This window comes from Canis aureus, chromosome 26 (assembly GCF_053574225.1).
Source record: "Canis aureus isolate CA01 chromosome 26, VMU_Caureus_v.1.0, whole genome shotgun sequence".
NCBI classification, from domain to species: Eukaryota; Metazoa; Chordata; class Mammalia; order Carnivora; family Canidae; genus Canis; species Canis aureus.
The window spans coordinates 11,104,233-11,127,701 of record NC_135636.1 but is presented as its reverse complement, the minus strand read 5'-3'; the positions used below and the strand labels follow the sequence as shown (position 1 = coordinate 11,127,701).

The following is a 23,469-nucleotide window of genomic DNA, read 5'->3' as shown; positions in this document are numbered from 1 at the left end:
AGTATTCTAGGCTTTGGGTTTTTTGTTTTGTTTTGTTTTCATAGAGACACAGAGAGAGAGAGAGAGGCAGAGACACAGGCAGAGGGAGAAGAAGCAAGCTCCATGCAGGGAGTCCGACGTGGGATTCGATCCAGGGTCTCCAGGATCATGCCCTGGTCTGCAGGCGGCGCTAAACCGCTGCGCCACCGGGGCTGCCCTTAGGCTTTGGGGTTTAAGCAGACTCCCTCATTTCTTGGCACTCACTTTCTAATTAGGTAAGATAGATAATAACCAAAAAAGCAATAAATGACAAAGAAAATATCAAGAAATAGTAAATCCTCTGCAGACTACTAAAGCAGAGCAACATGATAGAAGATAACTTGGTGGTACAATTAGGAAGGAATTATGGTATATAGTACAGTTAGGTATGATGGTCCGAGAAGGCATCTCCAGAGGTTACATTTGAGATGACACCTGGATCACACACACACACACAAACACACACACACAAAAGGGCCAAACATGCAAAGATCTGAAGGAGGAACATTCCAGGCAGAAGTGCAAAGCTCCTGAGGAAAAAAACAAATTTGGCATGTTTAAGGAATAGAAAGGCCAGGATAGCTGCAATATAGGGATTTGGGGGCATGTATCAGGTAGTTATTGCCGAATAACAAACCATCCCAAAAATTAATGAATGGCTTAAAACAATAATGATCTATTTAGCTAACTATTCTCCATATCAGTAATTTAGGCTGAGCTCACCTAGGTGACTCCCTTGTATATCTGTGGACAGCTTGGCTCATATAGGCACTTTTACTGATCTTATCCTGGACCCCAAACATGTCAGAGGGGTTTGGTTGGGACATTTGAGTTACTCATCTCTGCTCCTTGTGGTCTCTCATCTTCCAGTAGGTTGGCTCAGGTTGGTGACTGAGTTGGGCTCCAGAGAGTACAGAGGCAATCATGCCTCTTGAGGTCTAACATCAGAACTGACATACCATCACTCTGCCACATTCTATCACAGGAAAAATAGCAAAGCATGTTGTAAGGCCAGTCCAGATTTAAGGGGAAGAGAAAGAGACTTTGTTTCTTCTTGATGAAAGGAGCCAAAAATTCACATCACAGAGGGAGTGAGTGAGGGATGCAGGGAAAAGTGAAGTATTGTGGCCAATTTTGCACAGTCTACCATAAAACTGAAGAGATTGGTGAGAGACAGGTTATGAAGGGCTTGGCAATCTCTCTTCTCCTGCTTCACCCATGACCAGAAGAAAACTAAATCAATGCAGGGAGTGCTTCTTTTCATAGGACCACAAAATTAGTGAGTACTATGGCAGCAAGGAGGAAATGAAATCTTTAATGATGGTTATTACATAATTGTTGAGCTAGAAGAGATTTTGTTGATCCAAATGCAATCTTCTCATTCTTACTGAGGTCCAGAGAGTTAACAGAAGAGTCGAAGGTCAAAAACAGGCCTCCTAATTTCCATACAGGTCTCATTCCATCTACCATGCTGTCTGCTTGATTAAAGGCACTGTGGGGCATTTGCTACCACCTAATAGTCTGGGAAATGCAGAAGCAGATGTCCTAAAGTTTGGCAATTTCCACCAGGGCACAACCTCTAGAAGCTCATTTGCTATAGCAAGGTAGACATCAAGCAGGATATGTCTTTTATGCAGAATTTTAACATCTGATATCCCCAACCATTTAAAAGAGCTACCAATGAGTGGGGCACCTGGCTGGCTCAGTGTGTGCAGCTTGCAACTCTTGATTTTGGGGTTGTGAGTTCAAGCCCAACGTTGTAGAGATTACATTAAAAATAAAATCTTTTTTAAAATTCTAGAAAACATAAGAGAGCTACCAAGAGTAATAATATGATAATAGCTACACAGATTGAGAACTTGCCCTATTCATCTTACCTTGACCTCTGAAATGCCAAAATAAATATTCCCAACCCATGCAAACTACATTTTCTATGCAGACATAATTCTCAAAGTTGGTCTGTTCCCTCAGTGCACAGAAATTTCTCTGAGGTCATGCATTGGGTCTCATTCATCTTCATGTACCCGGATGGTCATAGGGTCCCCTAGAACAAGTAGGCCATCAGAACACATTTGTAGAGAAAATGAATGAATAAAAGAAGTCTTATCAAAAAACAGAAAGATAAAAGCGAAAAGCCATCAGAAAGATTCAATAACCAGAGTAGTTTAAGACCATAAATTTCTGGAAAAATCTACTCTGAGAAACTCCAATTATATCAAAATGTATTAATCGAGCCCCTTAACGAAAACATTCCGCCTTTAAGAAAAAAGTTTCATTTCTACTCTGCATTTTAGTAGATTTTCAAAAGATTTCCATAGAAAACACCTACTTTTTAAATCCATTCGGCACTAATAGCTAAGTTTCAGTTCCTAGAAAATCCTTTTCAGTAGAATAATTTATTTCCTGGTAATTCCTAATAATTATTACGTGAATATTTCCTAGGTGTATATTTCTTAAAGAGCTTAAATGTATTTAACTTGACTGTTATCCAACAGGAGCAACAAAGGGCCAGGTGGTGTCATCACCATTTAACAGATGTTGTAAGCTGCTGGTCTTCCAAGGTGACCCAGAAAGTAGATGACTAAATCTAAAAGTGGGTGATTTATCATTTCATTCTGGGGAAATATGAAGAAGTTCTCAGCTTTTAGGATGTACCTTGGGCCATTAAAGTACACATTGACAGTGATGGATGTGCCTTCTTTGTGTGGTTTCTAATGGATAGATCAGAGCTGGGACAAGAACACACATCTTCTGACCCCAGTAGAGTCTCTCTTCAAGAAACATAACCCCTCAGATGACCCTGCAAGGAATCTAGACTGGAATGAAATAGGAGGCTGTGAGTTTTACAAGAGCTAAAAAAAAAAAAAAAAAAAAATGGCTCCAAACCTGACTTTATAGATTTAGCAATATCTCTAGAAAATAATTCTTTCTCTTTCCCTGCTGCTGTAATTGACGTATACTCCAAATGCCATTAGAACCAGCCTGCTCAAAAGATCTGTAGGATAGCATTTCTCTCTGTTCCTTGTTCAGTGTGTGCCAACATCAGCCCTCACTAAGCAGAAAGACCCAGATAGATAAATAAATGATACTCCATTCAGGTTGCATAACCTGACTGCTTTGCTCTGCAACCTCTATTATTGAGAATTATCTATCTTGGCCGCAAGCACATCACTTCATCAAAGGTTCTTTACAAAGCAGATGATGTTGAAAGGCAGTGTCTCCTTTTTCAGGTTTAGAGACTAGATTTTATGAACTTCAAAACTCAGAAGTCAGCTCTCCCATCTAGCCCATTCCTCCTGCCAGGCCCAAATTCCAAAGTCAGTGTGGGAGCGATCATAACATAACAATCTTGGAGGCAGGGAAATAAGGGACTTCTGACTTCTTGTAATTTCTCAAGAAGTAAATCCTCTCTTTCCCTTGACCATCACTCTCCTCTTTCGAGACCAATTAGTGACCCACTGGTTAAGAACCATTGGCTACTTTTCAAAATACTTCCAAACCCATGAACACACTTACTCAGGTATCAGTCCTATGAAGTCAACAGGCCAAATATTAACATTTTTAGCAAATGAGAAAGTGATGCCAGAGTGCCTAAGCAATTATCCCAAAGATAAGCAGAAAGCCCAGGCATTAACAGGACAGAAAATCATTACCTGGCCTGACCTTTAGTTGGGAAAATGTCCACTCTTCTTTGCACAGTTTCTTCTCAAGACTCTAAGAGGAGAGCCATGGCCATTACAGAGCCATGGGCTAGTGTAGAGTGTCTCCTGTAATATTTAGCTAAAGCCACCAAATCTGCCACAGAGAATTGCCTTTAAGCTAGGGAATGCAGCACATATAATTCTATAAGAATGGACCTTTAAAGCTGTTAGATTTTCATGTCCCAAACTGAAGTCTTCTTCCTCCACCTTTCAGACTTTATTTCCCCAAAGGAGAATTTGGGTCACTTACTCTAGTCAGTGTCTTCCTCTGTGAATTCAACATCAACACAAACACTGTCCACTAGAAATATAAAATGAGCAAAATAAATAAATAAATAAATAAATAAATAAATAAATAAATAAATGTTTTTAAAAAGTGAACCATGTAGATAATCTTCAATTTTCTGGCAGACCCATTTTAAAAAGTTAGACAAGACATTGAAAATGGAAAGTTAATAATAGATTCCACTTAATCCAGTATACCAAACAAAATATTACCATTTTGAAGTGTAATCCATATCCTGAAATGTGTTCATGAGATATTCACATTCTTATTTTCATCTTTAGTCTTCAAAGTCCAGTGTATATTTCACACTCATGGCATGTTTCAGTTTGGACTGGCCACATTTTAAGTGCCCCAAAGCCATCTACCATGTGGCCAGTGACTGAAGAACAGCTCTAAGAGCACTCATGAGCTTCTCCTCAGGCTTTATAAAACTATCTGCTGACCTCCATCAGCAGAGAGGACCCCAAAAGCACCTCCCATTGCTGTTTCTAAGGAGGCTACTGGCAACCCTAAAGCCCAGCAAGGAATGACTGGAATTAGATCATCATGGTGGTAATAGAGAGGGGCCAACAAGCCAAGCAAGCAGGAGCCACTGTGTCCCTCCTCCATGCCAACCTCATCCCCAGCCTGTCTGCATCTTGGAGAGGGGAGAGGCCTCCATACTTGCTTTCTGGGTCACTCTGGGGGGATTCATCTAACAAACCGATCATAATTTATGAGGTTTCTCTCTGCATGTCAACTATTGCTAATGGCAGGCTGACATTAAAATTGATGCTGACAGACTGAGATAAAAGGGTGGCTGTTTATTCCCTCAGCCCTTTGAGAAATCCAGGCCCAAACCCATTTGCAGAACATTTCCCAATAGATAAATGAGACACAAATCTTGTGTACCTGATTGTCAATGAATAGCTCACATGCACAGGGTGAACTCTGAAAACTCCATTTTTCAGCCAACATAGCAGTGACTAATGACTCACTTTTGTTTCTACCAAAGACTGCGTGCTTCCTTCCAGGGGTATATACACCTGAACCTCCACCTCCACCCCAAAGAGGCTGAATTACTCCAAGTAGTAATGTATGTTGCCAAATAAATGTGCGGGCGACCAAAACTGAGCAATTCTAGCTGTTTAAACTGTGCCTTGAAATAGCACCTCACTGGATAAATGGACCTCCCATTTAGCAACTTCCAGAATTTCAAATCAGTCTTAATTTCCTTCCTATGGACCGTTTTATTTTATATTTTATCCAGCAGTGACCTTTGCAAAATCAAGGGAAAACCAGAACGAGGCTTGAAAACATTGCTGGGACATCTAGATTCAAACACAGAGCCCAAGTTTGAATGAACCAAGCTGGGCAGAGTTTTTTCCAAATGGACAGGAGTTTCAGACGGTGTTTACTATTCCTGTAGAAACTGTGTCCATTTGGTAGTTCTGGATGAAAAGGATGCTGCTCTGAATAACTCATGGTTACTGCCTCAGATGTGACTGTGCTGGAGAAGGGACAGGGCTTTGTGCAGTGGTCCTAAGTGAGGCACAGGATAGTTTCTGACTTGTCTATAAAGATAGGTTTGCTTTCTACTTTCATCATCCATTAAACCAGATGAACCCAAAGATGCTGGTTGTTGCTTTTGAATGCTTTTTAAAATAATATCTCTAGCAGAGGATATTGATTTATCCTGTAGATTTAAACATATATATCCTTTCCAATTCTTTAGTCTCTACTAGTCAGCAGTCTCCAAATTTAAATTTTCACGTGTTGCTTTTGCTACTGAAGTTATCAGATGCCTCTAAATGTTTATTTACTAGTCTAAATGTGATACCTTTCATGGTTTTTATGTCTAATGCTCTTTTGTGCTGGTAAATTTGCACTTGAGGATGTGCTGACTGTCAAATTACAGTAATAGAGACTTAGGGTAGATATATGGAAGGACTTCCTTAGACTAGACGGCACTAAATGCTGTCAGATCTCTTCAATTTCTTTCTAAAATAAGCCACAGAAATAAGAAATGACATCAGTGTCTTGGAGTCATCTTGAAAAGTCTGTGCTGTCCTGTGTCCTCCTCACCCCACTCCCAGTTAGGAATGTCTATCTGATATCCAAGGGGCCAGGGCCTGTGAGATCTAGAGGCCCCCCAAGGAGTAATTCCTCTTTTTTTTGTTTCCAAGGAGTAATTCCTGACATGAATTTGATGAAACCACTGGACTCTCAACATGTGGCGTGGTGGCGGTGGTGGTGGTGGTGGTGGTTGTGTGTATATCTGTGCATGTTGATTGGGATGGTGTAGGAAGGGCTGGAGAAGAGAGTTGAATAGAGAAAAGAAGGAAGAAAAAAAATGTGAAAATTAGCTTTTTCAGAATCCAGAAAAGCACAACAAACAGTGGTCTTAGGAAAGTTATGTATTAAAGTGAACTGTGACTTTTGTTGATCGCTGACCATTTTCTGATCTAAGGAAATCCTGACCACAGGGATCCCTCTTGGGGAAGCAAGCTCCCGTGCTTCAGAGGGAGGCATTCACACATCAGGCTCATGACATCTGCCCTTGAAATTACCTTGACAGCCTCCTTGTCCTGTGGGTCCACCCCACACCCAGCCTACCACCTCCCACAATGGTGAATCCATGGCCACCCAGGCACCCCTGCCAAGCATACCTGGGAGCAAGGTATCTTGGAATTCCCTGAACAGAAAAGCCATGTCCATTTCCCAGCTTTAAAGATTAACTATCAGGGCTTCACTGGCATCTCTGTTATCAACTCCATCATTACTGCCAATAATACAGCTCCTGCTTTGTAGGCTTCCGCCTGGGAACTAGGAAGGTTAAGAACACAGCCTCTGAAGTCAGGCTGCCTAGGTTCCACTCCTAAACCTTGCCTTCTTTATGGCTCATTCCTCAGTGATCAGATGGGAATCACAGCAGCTCTGACCCCATGGGGTTGCTAATGTACCAAAAGCACCCAGCACTGTATATGGACAAGCTGTCTCTGCACAATAAATAATAGCTGTCATTTCCACAGTCCCTGCCCCTCTTTTTGCTGCTGTCATACGTTTCCATTCTTTGTGTCCATCTGGTTGTTACTGACCTAAAGTTAAACCAGTGTAAGAGAAAAGCACCGTGCCTGAGGAATAATTCATCCAAGCCACCCAAGTGTCTTAAAATTACATGGGGTGTGTGTGTGTGTCTGTGTGTATGTGTTTGTAGGGATGTATATATGTATCTGCTTCTATGTAAAATCACTCTTTACAAGTGAATATATAGATGAAATGCTATTTCAGCAAAGTGCTCATACAGTTTTCTTTAAATAACAGGCTTGAAAACACACCCTGTACTGGTTTCCTTCCCTGCCCTTGTTTCCCTTCCTTACTCTCCTACCAGAGCTTTCTGAGATCACCTCCAAGGAAACAATTCATTCTCAAATCCCGCATCAGGATGTGATTCTAAAGGAACCTAGAGTGCTGCCACTTAGCATCCTTTCCCAGGATTCAGGATGTTGTCTTAGATAAGAAAACCTGCATCCATACAAGAGAGTTAGAATCACAAAACAGCATCAACTTGCGGTGATCACTAAAAGAAACAATAGCACCCTCTCTCCAGAGCCTCCACATGTCCCATGTTGTGACGTGCAATACTGTACTTGGGTTGCATGATGCCGTGATGTAACAGCTAGGTTCTAAGAACTGAACCCAAGCGGAGAGTTTCCATTCCATAAGTAATTCTCAGCTTCCAGGCCAATCCACTCTTAGCTAGCCCTGCATTCCTGGTTCAACAGCCAGAAGTAATTAAAATTAAATTCTGGTATCTCCTGACTTCCCTCAAAGAATGCAGCGTCTCCTCAAGTCAGGTTTTCTCTCCTCCTCTCTTTTCTCCAGCTGGTTAAGAATGTCACATCTTCTCTTTCTGTCCTGACATCTCCCAACTTCCCTAACACTCTGCCCAAAAGGTTCTTTCTCCCTCTCCAGCCAGCTCTTTCCCCAGCTGGCTCTTAATTGGGTGAATCAGTGTATCCTCTTCATGTACATTACTTGATTCTCAGGTTCTGAAGTCTCTGTGATCAAGAAGAGCATAGGAGCCAACTTGACCATTCCCCAGCAGAAGGGAGAAACGTGAATGTTTATACATTAATAGTTTTCTCCCCCAGTAAACTTTCCTCCCTGAAACATCCTTGTGGATTCTGCAAACAGAGATCCAGTATTCACCTGGGTTATCCAGAAGCAACTTCCCTTTTGTTGACCCATCTCTCTTTTCCTTTTCTCACCAGAGTGGATGTACTTTCTCACAATTTCCTGTTGTGCTGCCTGGCTGATTCTGGCTGTGTCCATTAGCGCTATCTTGGCAAACTTGGGTTTGGAAAATGAGTAACTAAATATTCATTTATTAGAGGTGTTTTTCTTTCACTAGCAGCTGCCATCTGTTCCTCACCACTTCAGGGTAATCCCCCTTTCTCCCTCCAGCATCCTCTTGAGACGCTTTCACTTCTTGCTCTTCATTCGTTTGTGCATTCAGTTGTCAGACATTTTCTGAAAGATGAGAAATAAGAAGTAACTCAAAATAGAAATAATGATAAAATAACCCTAAATAAAAGAGACACAGGAAGAGTTGTTTTTTTTTAAATAAGCAACACATGAAAGGTTGAAAAATCACGAAGAAAATGATTTTTTAAAAAAAGATCTAGATGCAGGAAGAACAATTAGGGAATAGCTGAAAATGTAAATAATAACCAAATAGCCAGAAGACAGCCTGCAGCAGAGATGAAGAGTATAAATCAGAAGAGAAAAATGTTTGCCCGATTCTATTTTACAGATAGTGCTTTAAAACGTGATGTGTCATTCGGATTTGTTTTGATGTGCTGGGCATTTCCAGTGTCCATTCTGGGCTTTGAGTGCAATCTTAGTTAACTTAGATGCATTTTAACACCTTCCACCCGGGTTACAAGTTGATGTACTTGCGTACAATGAGCGCCCTGCAGGAGCACGGTTCCAAACACCAAAAAACACTTCCAGTTCCTTTTCCATCCATAATGTGGTGAAAGAAAAAAAAACAGTTTTCAAACTTGAGCTCCCATCTGTTATTTGCCATTCAGAGGTTCTGTGGGTACATTGCTTCATACCAGCCCTTCCATGAAAGATGAGGGATGTGACTGGCTCCTGATGAATAGGCATTTGTGAAACAAAATATATTGAAGTTGACTTGTTTGTCATCACATTTGTCATCTGCCCAGGTCCCGTATAGATGGAAAACCTGTTTCAAAGGCAAAATGCATTCTGCATTGTATATGAGCTGGGTAATGTCAAGTGGCTATGATTGCAGTGTGGGAGTTGTTTTGGTTTGTTTTGGTTTGATTTAAGTCAGGAAACAATGAGTATGTTTGTCATTTTCGAAACATTATGGCCTCAAACCACTTGTGGCTGGTGGTATTTCATTTCCGTGGGGCATTCCACCCAACAACCACTGTCTGCCAGGGATGCCTACGAATGGCAAAGTTCTGCTGGGTTTCTCTGAAGCCCGCCTCTGCTTTCAGCAGCTTTGAATAAGCTACAGGACCACAATTTACTTCTATTGTCATTTCTTCAGCGAGACAGAGAGAAAGACATCTGCTACTTTAGACAAGAAGCCTATTGGAAGAGCACACATACAATCAGAACAGCCCAGTGCAAGATGGTTCAATTCAGCCGCAATCAGAAAAAGGAAGAGAATAGAGGGGTGGGGGGCAGGGGAAAGCCCTACTTCATTATGAACAATGTTCATTTCTGAGCCAGTGTTTGAGGAGGGAGCATGCTGCTAACTTTGCAAGAAAAACATACATTCTGTTTTCATCAAATAGGGCGCAGTCAACCAAGAACTAATCATTCATGAAGCATTGCAGAGTCAACTGTAATGGGAGAGACTAATTTCTGATCATGAAAAGGACTTTTTTTTTTGCACGGGCGCCCATATTGCACCATTGTACATAACTATCAAGCTATGCCCCTATAAAAAGTGAGAACAAAGAATTAAAGACAATGAAGTTACATCAAATTAGCTTTTGTTATGTAACAAGCCATCAAGGCATAGTAGCTTACAAAAAGCATATATTGATTCACAATTTTCTGGGTCAGCAATTTAGGATGGGTTCAGTTGGGCAGATCATCTGCTTGCCTTATCTGGGGTCACTCCTGTGGGCACAGTCAGCTGGTGGCAGGGAGCCCATTGGTCTCGGATGGCCTCTCTCACTGGCTGTTGAATAGGCAGGCCTGGATGACCAGGCCCTGCATCTCCAATGGGCTGGCCTGGGTTTATTTGCATGATGGTGGTTCCCACGTGTAACAAGGGAGGGCAAGCCCCAGTACACAAGCATTTTTTAAACTTCTGCTTGTGGCATATTTGCTATATCCCATTGACCAAAACAAGTCACATAGCCAAGCTCCATGTGGTCAGGGAATATTTAAAGGTGAGCATATAGAGAAGTATGAATATACCCGGGTCATCACTCTGACAACCTACTGCAGAAGTATTCTTGGAAACATTCTAATCTGTACCTATCAGACTGAAATATGAAAACTTAAATCATGCAATCATGTGACGGAATGGCTCTTAGATGTCTTCAAGTTCAAATTCTTCCTTTGATCATTGAGGCAACTTCAATTCAGATGGGCTACTTTTCTGCTTAAGTTCGCATGACTACCTTGATAATACATTAATTGTGAAGGCGGGGGAAGCATCCAGAATCATTTATATAGTAACTTGATTTAGTGTTTAGGATAGGTAAAATTATTTATACTGGACAAAAATAAGAGCCCCATCAGGACTAGAGGGTTTGGAGAATATTTTGGGAAAGAAAAGACAGCTCAGGTAAACCGGTAAACATGTGGATGCAGTGAGGAAAACCCAACTGAAAGCACAGGATGTCATATTTTCCTGGTATGTTTTAGATTCCTAAGAGAGTGCTACTCAAATTTCAGTGTGCATATGAATCACCTGGGATCCTGTTAAAATGCCAATTCTCATTCAGGAGTTGGGTGCTGAGACTGCATTTCTAACAAGCTCCCAGGTGAGGCTGGTGCTGCTGGTCTAAAGGCCACAGTGACAAAGCTCAGAAACTTAGCCTTTCTGTTCAGTTCCTCATCTGTTACCTTTATTCAGCCTCTAAATGCATCTCTCCTCACTGACATCACCACTCCTCTTATTAACATATTGGAAATCTCACTGCAATGCCCTTCCAGGGAGAACTCTCCTAGTGAAAGAGGTGTGTACCCAGGACATACTAGGTTCTCATCCTTATTATTTTCCCCAAAATAACATAGAATGCGTGAAACCTGGATTCCTCTCCCCATCATGCCTTCAGGGACAACCTTTTCTTCCCTCACTCCCCACACCTCGGTTTCCTAGAACTGCCATTTTCTTTTCATGACAGTGATCACCACCAAGGTAGAAGAGGGCTGAATTCTTATGTCCCTATTCCCTGTCCAGGCCACTTTGTTTAAGAGGGCTTTGTACCATGTAAAATCCCTTAGAAAGCACCAAGAGGAGCTGGGGAAGTGAGACACGAAAGGGACTGAACCCAGTAAAGCATGTGGGCAAGTGAGCTCAGGCCTGCTGGGGGTCTGTGGGAGACTCTGTACAACATACCCCAGAATTACCCCAATCAATGGGGAGGGAGTCGGGGTGTTTATACAACTCCCTGGCAGGTAGTTAGTGGTCAGTGGGGCTCCCTGTAGAATTAATTCTCCAGCACATTTGGCTTCTCTAGGCATGGCACTAGAATTTGAGAAGCACATTAAGGTACCATCAGCTTTCAGCTTGAAGAACTAAACAGAATGTCAGGAATAACTTAAATGGGTGAAGGCCCTGACCAAGGGAAGCACATGAAAAGCAAAACACTGTTAAAACCAGCAAACTGTGACAACACCAAACGATCCTTTTGAGTGTTTTTATTTTTTCCTCTCTTGAAACTACTTGCTTGGTTTATTCTGTTGTTGTTGTTGTTGTCATTGCCTTCATGCAAACTAATAATGTCTCAGCTGCCTTAAGTACATGTTGTGCTTTCAATGTAATCTACCCAAGTCACTCAACAGGAAAGCAAAGATTTTTATCATTGCTTTCCATTAGGAAGCAACAGTAGAGCTGGATTTCCTTCTGTCCCTGTCCTTTATCTGAACTGTGACCTTGGCCAAGGTATTCTCTCTAAGCTTCAGATTCCTCATCTGTTAAAAGGAATAGCAATTCTGACTGTGAAGGACTATGGTAAGGGTTGAATAGAAGAAAGAATGTGAAGCCACTCACCCATGAGAAGCACTCAAATGTCTTCCTCCTCCCTCACTGTCCAATACCCTCACTGCTGAAGGCTAAGTTCTATTCTATTCCATCAATTTGTACTGAAGTCTGAGTATGCACAAAAAATTTTATCTTAGAAGTATAGAGCTAATAAAACATAGTTCTTTCCTTCCAGCTGTTTTCTGCTTTGGAGATAGGCAGACATATAAGGAAGCTGCTCTAATAAAAATCAGATAGTGGTAAGTTTTATTTTTATTTTTTTGTTTTTTTGTTTTTTGTTTTTTTTTGTTTTATTTTTAATACAAAGAGTGCTATGTTCTGATCTTATAGGAAGAGAGAGGTTATTCTCCATGTTTCTATAATTTACATAACAGTAGTTAGTTCCATAATTCATACTCAACTGCTAGAGTCTGCAAAGTTCCCAGCAACTGCCGTGTTCAACAGAATTGTATTACACCAAAAAACCTTTGACTAACTTCTAATTGATTCTGGCATTCCAAAGACTATAAGGGAGAATCAAAAATAATTTAGAAACTGCTGATTTATATTAGGCACGGATTTGTTCAGATAAAACAGAATGTCAGGTTTTTGAAGTGAGATTATTTTTGCCAATTGGGTATAATAAAAGGAAGAAAATAAAAATGATGGCTTAAGCTTTGAAAATCCTTTCTCTTGCAATAAGATTGAGTTATGAGGAAAAAAAACAAAATTTATTGAGCATCCCTAAATGATAGATATTATTATAAGTCTTCATTTATCATTTTATTTAATCTTGTTGGTTCCCCAAAGGCCATCAGAGAAACGAGTTGATCAAGCAAGGCTATGTTTACTAGACTTAGTGCAGTAAGGAAAAACACTACCTTGACAAAGAATGATTTCAGGGTTGAACTGGGTGATTTTTAGGTGGATCTTGCAAGGCATAGAATTTGTTATTTATTTGTAATTTATTATTATTCACTTTGGGTTGGTGAGCACATAGAGGTAAGGATTTTGAAGAGAGTCTTGATGAGTAAGCTGTGTAGCTGGAGTTATAAGATGAATTGTGCATCCTCAAAATTCACATATTAAAGCTCTCACCTCCAGTACCTAGAATGAGACTGTATTTAAAGGGCCTCTAAAGAGGTAGTGAAGGCGAAGTGAGGTTGTATGAGTGGGCCTTAATCCAACATGACTGGTGTCCCCTTAAGAAGATGAGATTAGGACACAGACCCGCACAGAAGGAAGACCACATGAAGACAAAAGAGAAGATGGCCATCTATAAGCCAAAGAGAAGAAAGAAAGAAGAAAGAAAGATTTCTTCTTTTCAGAAGAAATCACACCTGCCAACACCTTGGTCTTAAGCTTCTAGCCTCCAGAACTTTGAGAAGATAAACTTCTGCTGCTTAAGCCACCCAGTCTGTGGTACATTGATATGGCACCCCCAGCAAACAAGTACAGTTAGTTAGTTCACAGTCTTTGCTTCTAGAATCAGGTCCTTCCAGGAGCAAGAGGTTAAGTAGCATGCCCAAGATTACAAAGCTACGAAGATGAGCCAAGATTCTAACTTCAGTTGACTGGGCCGCAAAACCAAGTTCTCTCCTCCATAGGTTGAACTTTCCTATAAAGCCAAAACAAATTATAAATAAGGACTAGAGAGAAAGTAACTGGGGTTTCTTATATCATTCATTAATTGGTCAGTTTTCCATGGGATAGGGGATAGCACAGGGCACCCATTGTAGTTTGATATATATATATCAATATATATATCAATATATATATATATATACATATATATATATATATATATAGAGAGAGAGAGAGAGAGAGAGAGAGAGCCATCACCCCAGGGTGGCATTTTGGAGCTTGCAAGATGTAAGGACTAAGTAGTGCTTTTTTTTCCAAGGAGGCAGACATTCCTGTGTTTCTCCCCTCACTTACCCCAACATCCCCTTAGCACTAATCTCCTCTAGATAGAGAGATTCTGAGACTTTCAGCTGCTAATTCTCACAGCTCTTCACTGAGCAGGTTCTGAATCACTGGAGCCCTTGTTCAGGGCAGACAGGAAGTTCTGGACTCTGAATACCCCCATCCCCAGAGCATCCTTCAATCAATGATTAATGGGAGTGGAGGATAAATACACCAGTGGGATGATTCTGAGACATGTTCTATGTGGTTCCCTAGCTCCTCAAATGTCCACAGTAGTAACTAGCTGATAACAAACCTATTATGGTGGCCTCCCCTTCCCCATGGATGCTTACTGGGATCCCCTCCTGAATAAGCTGTTTGCACTCAGCTCCTAGTCTTAGGGTCTTCTACTAGAAAAATTCAATTAGAGACACTAACCTATAAGTACTGGTTCCAAACTGATAACCTCTTCTCCTGCCTCAAACATCTTTATGGACCCCTAGTCTCTTAGGATAAAGGGCATTATTATCTTTAATATGACCTGGAAGACCTGGCATGATCTGGCACCTACCTGTCTGTGTTTGTCACACACAGCAATTGTCTTTACTTCAGCAATAGAAATAATCTGAGTACCTAAATCAGAAAAGGAATTGATAAGAAAGGCCTCTATTACAGAACTCGGCTAATTCAGAGGTAAGCTAATCTGCGTAGGTAAAGTAATCCCTGCAGCCCTCATTGTACCTTGGTCCCTATTACTCTCTGCTGCCAGATCCCACTGCCTGAACACTTCCCACCGACTAATGCTCTGCTACCAGCAGCCTCCATGGGAGGAAAGTCTCTAACCAGCATGTGTCTAATTGGCCTGACCTCAAGTTACAGCCTGAGAGAGTGTTAGGCCTGAGGTGCTTAAAAGCATGCTACCAAGGTGTAAGGAGAGGAATCTCTTCCTTACTTCAGCATCAACCATGGGGAGCAGGCACACCCCAAATAACCAGTATGTTAAAACTCTGGGCAGTCAGAGGTCAGCCCTCTCCTGTTCCACAGGCCCCTCCTTATCCTGTAGTCCAGCCCAACCAGGCTTTGTGCAGCTCCACGAAGCCTCCATGCTTCCTGCTGTTGCAAAGTGTGCTGTTCTCTGCACAGAATGCTCCCCCCCTCGGAATTCAGGTCAGCCTTCACCAGGGAAGCTTATCCTGAAAATGCAAACAGGTCAGATCCCCCACAAACGCTTTCCTTTCAGAACCACATTCCCCTTGAAATCGCATTTTTACTCATATTTCGCCCATGAAGCCAGCTCCCTGAGGGCCAGATCTTTGTCCACTGTCGCTCACCCCTGTACGATCAGCTGTAGGCAGAAGTCCCAACACATAGTAGGCACCTAATAAATAGCCGTTGAAGGAATGGATGAACCCATTCTTGGGCAGCTCAATTTAGATTTTACCCAAATCACAGGTTGTCAATTAGCTGAGACATTGTCTTTTTGGCTCGGAAGTGAGACAGCTCAGATATTTAATGAGACACCTGTCCTCTCATGACAAACACTAAAATAACCCAATGAGGCATGTTACCCTTTTGATTATATGTTCCCAATAATTTTTTTTTTGAAAAACTGATGTTTTAAAAAAGTTTTTAAGTCTGAAATATATTCAACTTTAGGGCATGTATCAGTTAATTATTGTCGCGTAACAAATTCCTCCACAGCTCGGAGGCTAAAAATAACAATCTTTCAATATTGCTCATTCATCTTTGAGTTGGCCAGAGTGAGCTGAGCTACGCCAGGATCAGCTGAGGCTAGCTCTGATCCAGGTAACTGTTATCTTCCTGCCACCGGTGGGTGGTAGCCCAGCATGACCTTCTCATGGCCATGACAAAAGGGGAGAACGTCAATGAAATTACAGGGATTCTCTTCAGCCCTCGGCTCAATCATGACATGCTGCCACTTCTCCCTGCAAGCCATTGGCCAACACCAGCTCAGATGATCAAACACAAAGCCAGGAGGTACAGAAATACACACTATCCATGATGAGGCCACAGCAAGGGTATGGGTACAGGGAGGGGTGAGAAATCAAGACCACCAATGAATCTACCATAAGATTCAAGGTCAAGTAAATGATGAAATCCATTTAGATAAGCAAGTGAATGGCTAGGTTGCCTGGGTGGTGCAGTCGGTCAAGCATCTGGCTCTTAGTTTCAGCTCAGGCCCTAATCTCAGGATCATGAGATTGAGTCCCATATCAGGCTGCACGCTCAGTGTGTAGCCTGCTTAAGACTCTCTCTCCCTCTTCCTCTGCCCCTCCCTCCCTCTCTCTCTCTTAAATAAATAAACAAATCTTTAAAGAAAAGAAAATGGCCAAATGGCAATCACATCCTCAATCAGTATATAGGTTTAAATTCCTTTGAAAAGCAGTACCCTTCAAAACTGTCAAGGTATCAAAAGCAAGAAAAACCTGAAAATTGTCACAGTCAAGATGAATAAGGAAACATGACCAAAAAAAAAAAAAAAAGTAATTTGAAATTCTAGATGGAATAATGGGACAGGAAAAAAAGCACATTAGGTAAAATCTAAGAAAATTTGAATAAAATATGGGCTTTAGTTAATAATACTGTTTAGTCGTGAGAAATGTACCATACTAATATTAGATGTTAATAATAGGGAAACTGAGTGTGAGTATATGGGAACTCTCTGTCCCTTCAACTTTTCTGTATATGTAAAACGACTCTAAAATATAAATTTTCCTTAAACAAAAAAACAAAGATGGAATGGGGTTTATGATAGCAAGAATAATTTCTTGACTCGATTCATCAAGTACTTAAACTTATTACTGTCTTAGAAATGTTGGAGCTACTGCGTGGGGGAAGCCCCTTGTATGAGACTCTAGGACCAGCGATAAACTCCCCTGAGAGGGGTTGGGTGTTTGTGGAGAGGGCTCTTATCAGAGTCACCTGTCAGCCAGGAGAAAACAGCTGCCCACAGGTGCCCCTACAGGAAATGGAGCTGCCTGCCCCAGCCACCAAGTACCTCACTTGAGGTTCCTCCCAGCCTCATGCCACTACAATATTACTCCTCTCAGCGCTTCTGCCCTCCATTTATCCTCTCTTTCGTCTCCTTCCTCACTTGTTCGTAAAGTCAGACTGGATTGTTCTAGACCCAATACCAAGCCTCTGTGGTTCTAGAGTAACACAATGTAAACAAGCTAACTGAAAAATCCACAGCTACAATGAGATCAAGGAAGCCCATTTCTATTTCATCTGTTCTTCAAAATCTCATTTAAATCACACTGCCTTCCAAGAAAGCTTCCTTGACTGCTACCACCTTCATCAATGGCCCTTTCTTGGGGCACCTGAAGCCATATAGGTTTTCTTAGGGTGTCTCAGCCCAATGAACTGTAAGTTCCTTGAAAGCAGGAACCAACCTGGATAGATCTTATATCCTCCAAATATTTCATGAAATGCTAGGTCATATACCCCCAGCTCCACCCCGCCAAATACCTAAGGAAGGACCAATGCTCTGCATCCCAGGGGCAAAGCCAGCTGTCTGAGGTTGCAGGCACCTCACTGGAGTAGCTTGCTGTCATGGCAACGTGGCATCCCTCAAGTGGACCATGCTCCATGGAGTCTTGGAGCAGCTGCTACTGCTGGTCTCTACCAGTGCCATTTCTGCTTCCCTGAATTTTATATTGGCTGGGATAATAACACAAATTAAGGTGTTTGCTGGTTTCTATTACCATTTTTTGAGTAAATCAGTTTTTCCATATTAATGCATGAGAAAGAGATTGTCAGCAAACCTACCATTTATTTCACTGAGAAAAAGCTTTAAATGCTCAGTCATGTTTTTCTAATACAATTCAGTGCTTCCAAATTTATTTACAGCCGCCTCAACAAATCCAAGCAAATCATGCTTTTATACATGCACACTATGACCATGTTGAGAAGAGATTTGTTATTAGTCTGTGTTTGTTGAGTCTTAAATCTGACTATACTCCTAGAGCAATTGTACTGATCAATCATGCAATGAATGTGAGAAGAGAATTCTTACTTCATCCTTTCAGGAGTTCTGGTTCTACTTGGGATGGCAGGGAAATGGAAAAACAAAGGGGATAAAAGGGAACTGAAGCTCACCATCCATTCTCCAAAATTAAATTTCCAAACAGCACTTATAAAGCATTGTTAAATTTAGGTTTTGTTACAAATGGAAAAATATAATTAGATTGTTTTCTCTTTTCTGAGCTACCCCAGAGAAGCTTTTGGAGTTTGAGAGTTTATGGGTATGTTTTCTACAATAAAGCTTCTTCCCCATGTATGTGTATTTATACACATACACATATAAATATACATATATATACATATGTTTACACATATTATATAATATGCATGATTGTATATAATTTTATATCTGATATGTATTATATATAAAATAATGTATGATTACATATAATATTTTGTATATATAATTATATAGTAATTTAAATATATAGTTATATCATTTAAAATGTGCAATATATTCATATATGTAATGTAGGTAATATATTAAATTCATACTTTATGTATTACATATATTTAAATATACATACACATAATTTGATATATAATATATATATTTTAGTAGCAGAGCCACCCCTTAACATGGATAATTAATCATTGCTTTAAATGTCAGACAACACACATGTTTTACTGATGACACTGAACATTTGGAGAAAGCAAATGGTGTATAAGGGTAAGGGAAGAGGAGGGAAGGAGATGAGTTCAGAGCTGGAAAAGATTTTGGAAACCATCTTCTGGACCCATACTCCATTTTACTGGCCTCGAAGATGACATCCAAAAGGGAAATCGATTTGCGAAATATTGCAGAGCTACTCTTTGGCTGAGCTGTAAGACGATGACATTGAAGCAAAAACACTGGGACTCCTGCTCAAATTGTGCAAAATCATATAATAACACTCTAAGACTCCAGAGTATACACCTAATGCCAATCATCAAAACTTTTCTGGAAGCCAGAAAGCAGCAGAGCTGAGACACCTGTGGGCTGTCCTCCCAACCCACAGCCAGGCTCGTCTCCAAGACCCTGGTTGCTAGTTTGTCCTCCAGATCCATTAGCAGGTTGAGAATCATGGGATGGCTTTTTAATTGAAGATAATAAAGAAGGACTAAACACAGTGTTGACTAGAAACAAACCATTATTCTTCCTTAATCACTTAAGCCAAGCAATTTATCTTTGTATTTGGCAAACTCTCAAAAGGAATAAATCAATGTTAAATCTGAAATTCAATGACTTGAAGGTTTTTTGGAGAAAAATAAACCTCCCAAGGCATCACAAAAAGGCAAGGGCCATGATGAATTTGGAATGTTTTACAGTGGTTATGTTCTGGAAAGAATATTATCATAAATATTGCTAGTTATATAAGAGTAAACCCCAAAGTAACTTAACTTCTTTATAAGTCACCTTTAATTTTTTTTTTTTATTTATTTAGGAGAGACACAAAGAGAGAGGTAGAGACACAGGCAGAGAGAGAAGGAGGTTCCATGCCAGCAGCCCTATGTGGGACTGGATCCCAGGACTCCAGGATCATGCCCTGAGCGGAAGGCAGACACTCAACCACTGAGCCCCCCAGGCATCCCACCTTTTTAATTTTTTGATGTTGATCTCATAAATATGCTCCCAATTATTCAAAATCAAGCTCAATTTAGGTATAAAATTCTGTTGGTAAAATACAGATGCACTCTCTTATATATTATCACTACCTAAGCATTGCTCTGTGTGCTTTATCAAGTAGTTAAGATTATAGGAATTAATTTTTAATTTTAATAATTTTTAAAGACTTTATTTATTTCTGTGAGAGAGAGAGCATGAGTGGGGCAGGGGGAAAGAGCAGAGAGAGAGGGAGAAGCAAACTCCCCATTGAACAGGGAGCCTGACGTGGGGCTTGATCCCAGGACCCTGAGATGACAACCCAAGGTGAAGGTAGACGCTGAACCAACTAAGCCATCCAGGCACCCCAAGATTGTAGAGATTTAAAACACCAGGGGATCCCTGGGTGGCTCAGCAGTTTAGTGCCTGCCTTCAGCCCAGGGCGCGATCCTGGAGACCCAGGATCGAGTCCAGCATCGGGCTCCCTGCAGGGGGCCTGCTTCTCCTTCTGCCTGTGTCTCTGCCTCTCTCTCTCTCTCTCTTTATCTATGTCTATCATGAATAAATAAATAAAATCTTAAAAAAAAAACCACACCAGGTACTTATAGTCAAGTGCAATGATATTCCAAAATAGATGATGATCAAGTTTAAAACATGTACCCTCACAACTAGCATGTGCACAGCTTTACAATTGACAAGACATTGATTGCAAGTATTCATTCATTTTTAAAAATCTTGTCCTAGATTCCTAAAACTCACAGAAGTAATACACAAGTATATATTCATTATAGAAAATTCAGGAAGTATATATAGAAAAAAAAAGTCTCCCTCTATGTCAAGCCCCTCATTCACTTCCACATTCTGGAGGTGACCATTATCATTAGTTTGGTATCTATCCTTCTAGAACAGTGCTCTCCAATAGAATATAAAGTGAGCCACAAGTAGGTACAAGATATTAAATACCCAAATTGTTAAAAAGGAAAATAAAAAGTGAAATTAATTTTAACAATATTTTGTGGAACCCAACATATCCCAAGTATTATTATTTCAATGTATAATCAATGTAAAAATGTAGTGAAATAGTTTACATTCTTTCCTGGTACTAAATCTTTAAAATCCAGTGTGTATACTTACAGTACCTTAATTCAAACCAACCACATTTCAAATGCTCAGTAGACACATGAGGCAGTCGTTACTTACTAGGCAATGCTGCTCTGGATATTTCTTTCTATATACATCGAGTGTATGGTGGTTGGGTGAGAGAGAGAGACTATAAAATGATATATCAGTTAGCAGCTCTTTTGCTGCCAGTAACAGAACTATAGCCTAAGTCATAAAGACCCTAAATTAGCCATGTAACAGAACATCTAGATTGCCAAGACTGCCAATTCCAAGGCTGCACCAGCGGCTAACAATCCAGGCTGCAGGTTAGTTTCTCTATAATTCTCTCAACCCTCCCCATGCTGCAAGATGACTGCTGCAGGTCCAGAGAGTGCATGTCTGTACTCAGCCTACAAAGACAGAAAGCAGAAGGATGGCTTCAAAAGTGAGAAAGAGCCACCCAGGTGCCCCAAGATTGTATTCATGGAGGGGAAAAGATGTTTCTCAGGTGCCCCTTATTGGCCAAAACACTCACAGTCCTTCTTTAATCACAGGGAAGCTGGGTAAACAGCTATTTTTGTCTCTGCAGTGAGAAGCAGGAAATGGAAAATAGGGTCGAGAATGGCTAATAGGTTATCACCCGAAGACCACGTGAAGATCCAGAGTGGAATTGCTGGCTGAAAGAGTATACTCGTGTTAGAGTCAGACTCTTCACATTCTACATGGCTGTGCTGACTTACACGTCCTCAAAATCTATTAAAAAAATATGTCTCATGCCATCAGCAGCATTGGCATTACTGAATCCTCAAATAACCCTGTACAGTTTATGCTTTTATAAGCATCACCTTCATTTTCCCAGAAGTTGAATGACCTTCCGGGGTCATAACTAAGAAGAAGCTGAGCCGTGGACCACCTCTTAACTCCAAGTCTTTTGTTAAGATACCTACTGCTTCTTCTACTCTCAGCTGAAATCTGCCTGACAAGTAAAGAATAGTTTATGAAGACTGGACATACAATTAAAGAGTATCAATCTGAATTTTCTGACCAGTTGAAAACCCAATGTAAAATTCAGTTCCCTCCCAGCAGAATCTCTGGTATTTGTGAAAAATCCCATATATGCCATCCTTGTCTGAGCATCAGGCGAATAGATCTTGGGGACACTGAATGATCTGTCTACTGTGATCTACTCAGAGTAGCTTTTATTCTTGAAGAGAAGGTAAAAATCTCAAAGGGATTTTATGCCTGTCATGTAATTTATGGAAAAAAAAAAAAACCCTGCAACATTGGCAAAATGTCCAAATCCATTGGATACATGGTCACCAAGACTCAGAGAAATACAGTGATCAGATCAAGATCAAATATATGAGCCAGAACTCGGGTCTTCTGTTTTAGCACGTATAAGAAAGAACACTAGACATCGGAGAAAGGTTCCTTATCTCCTATATCAAACACTTCCCAATGGTCTAGGCATTGGGTGTAATAATAACTACAGATCACACCTACAGAGCATTCATTACATGTTAAGCACCGTTCTGAACCCTCTGCATTTATGATTTTATTTTGTCTTCACAATTGTCCTTTAAGGTTGTGTATAAGTCAGCTATTTCCGCATAACAAACAAACTTAGAGGGGGTTTGCAAGAGGCATTTAATTCCCATTAACACATACACAATTTTTCTATGGTTCAGTTAATCTAGGGTAGGCTTTGCCAGTTGTGGCGCTAATCCAAGGACTGAGTTCAAGTTTATTCTTGAATAGTAATTATCTCATTATTATTTTTGACCAATGGATTTTCTGACAGAGGTAGAAGTTCTCAAAAGCAAAACAGAAACACATGATGCCTTTGAGGCCTATGCTTTCTAAAGCCCCCATACTTATATGAACATTCTGTTAGCCAAAATAAGCCACATGGCCAAGCCCAAGGTCAGTGGCGGCGGGGGAGCAATTATGCTCCTCTAATGGAAGTTGAGAGGGAGAAGGCAACTACCTGCTGAACAATAGGTGAATTTTATATGTATCATTTATAAAGGAGTGAAGAAGCTGAGACACAGAGAGGTTCAGAAACTCAAAGTCACACAGCTGAAAGTGCTAGCATTGAGATGTAGAGATTCAAAGATGAATAAGATTCAATTCTGTCTGGGACATGGTTCCCTGCTTTAATACTTGAATTTACATGACATAGCCAAAAAAATTTTCAACTTTGCTTCACCTTTCAGATCATAGCCAGCACTATCATCATTACAGGGAATTTACAGAGATCAGCTTACACTGTATATGTATGTGTGCACATGTGTGTCTGTGCAAGCAAGCCCCCCTCCCCCACATACACAAGGGTATGCTTCTGACTAACACAAATAACATCTGGCTTGAATATTACACACTCACTGGACCCCACACAAAAATAGTATTTTCTCAGTACTCCTGAGTGGGAATTGAAGTCATTCCAGTGTCTTGTAGAAATTAGAGGCCTCCAACAAATAGAGAAATTCCTCCCTATCCATCTCTATCACAGGGTCCAATGGAATTGAGAATAGGGCATTGGATTTGATAAATAGAAGGTCATTGATTAAGTCATTATATGAAATTCTTGAATGAAATTTCGTCTGAT

At 40.6% G+C, this 23,469-nt stretch overlaps 1 protein-coding gene and 1 long non-coding RNA gene across 3 annotated transcripts in view; one reads left to right on the top strand and one right to left on the bottom strand.

Annotated features, from left to right (window-relative positions):
* Positions 1–23,469, top strand: part of PCSK2 (proprotein convertase subtilisin/kexin type 2) — a 249,000-nt gene that overhangs the window by 82,434 nt on the left and 143,097 nt on the right. The window lies entirely within an intron of this gene.
* Positions 1–23,469, bottom strand: part of LOC144298786 (uncharacterized) — a 31,302-nt gene that overhangs the window by 4,194 nt on the left and 3,639 nt on the right. The window contains exon 3 of one of the 2 annotated variants that reach the window (XR_013365670.1): positions 8,244–8,517. The exons of the other annotated variant lie outside the window; for it this stretch is intronic. This is a non-coding gene — a long non-coding RNA (uncharacterized LOC144298786). Of the gene's footprint in view, positions 1–8,243; positions 8,518–23,469 lie in introns of those variants that run through there. 2 annotated transcript variants of the gene reach the window in all.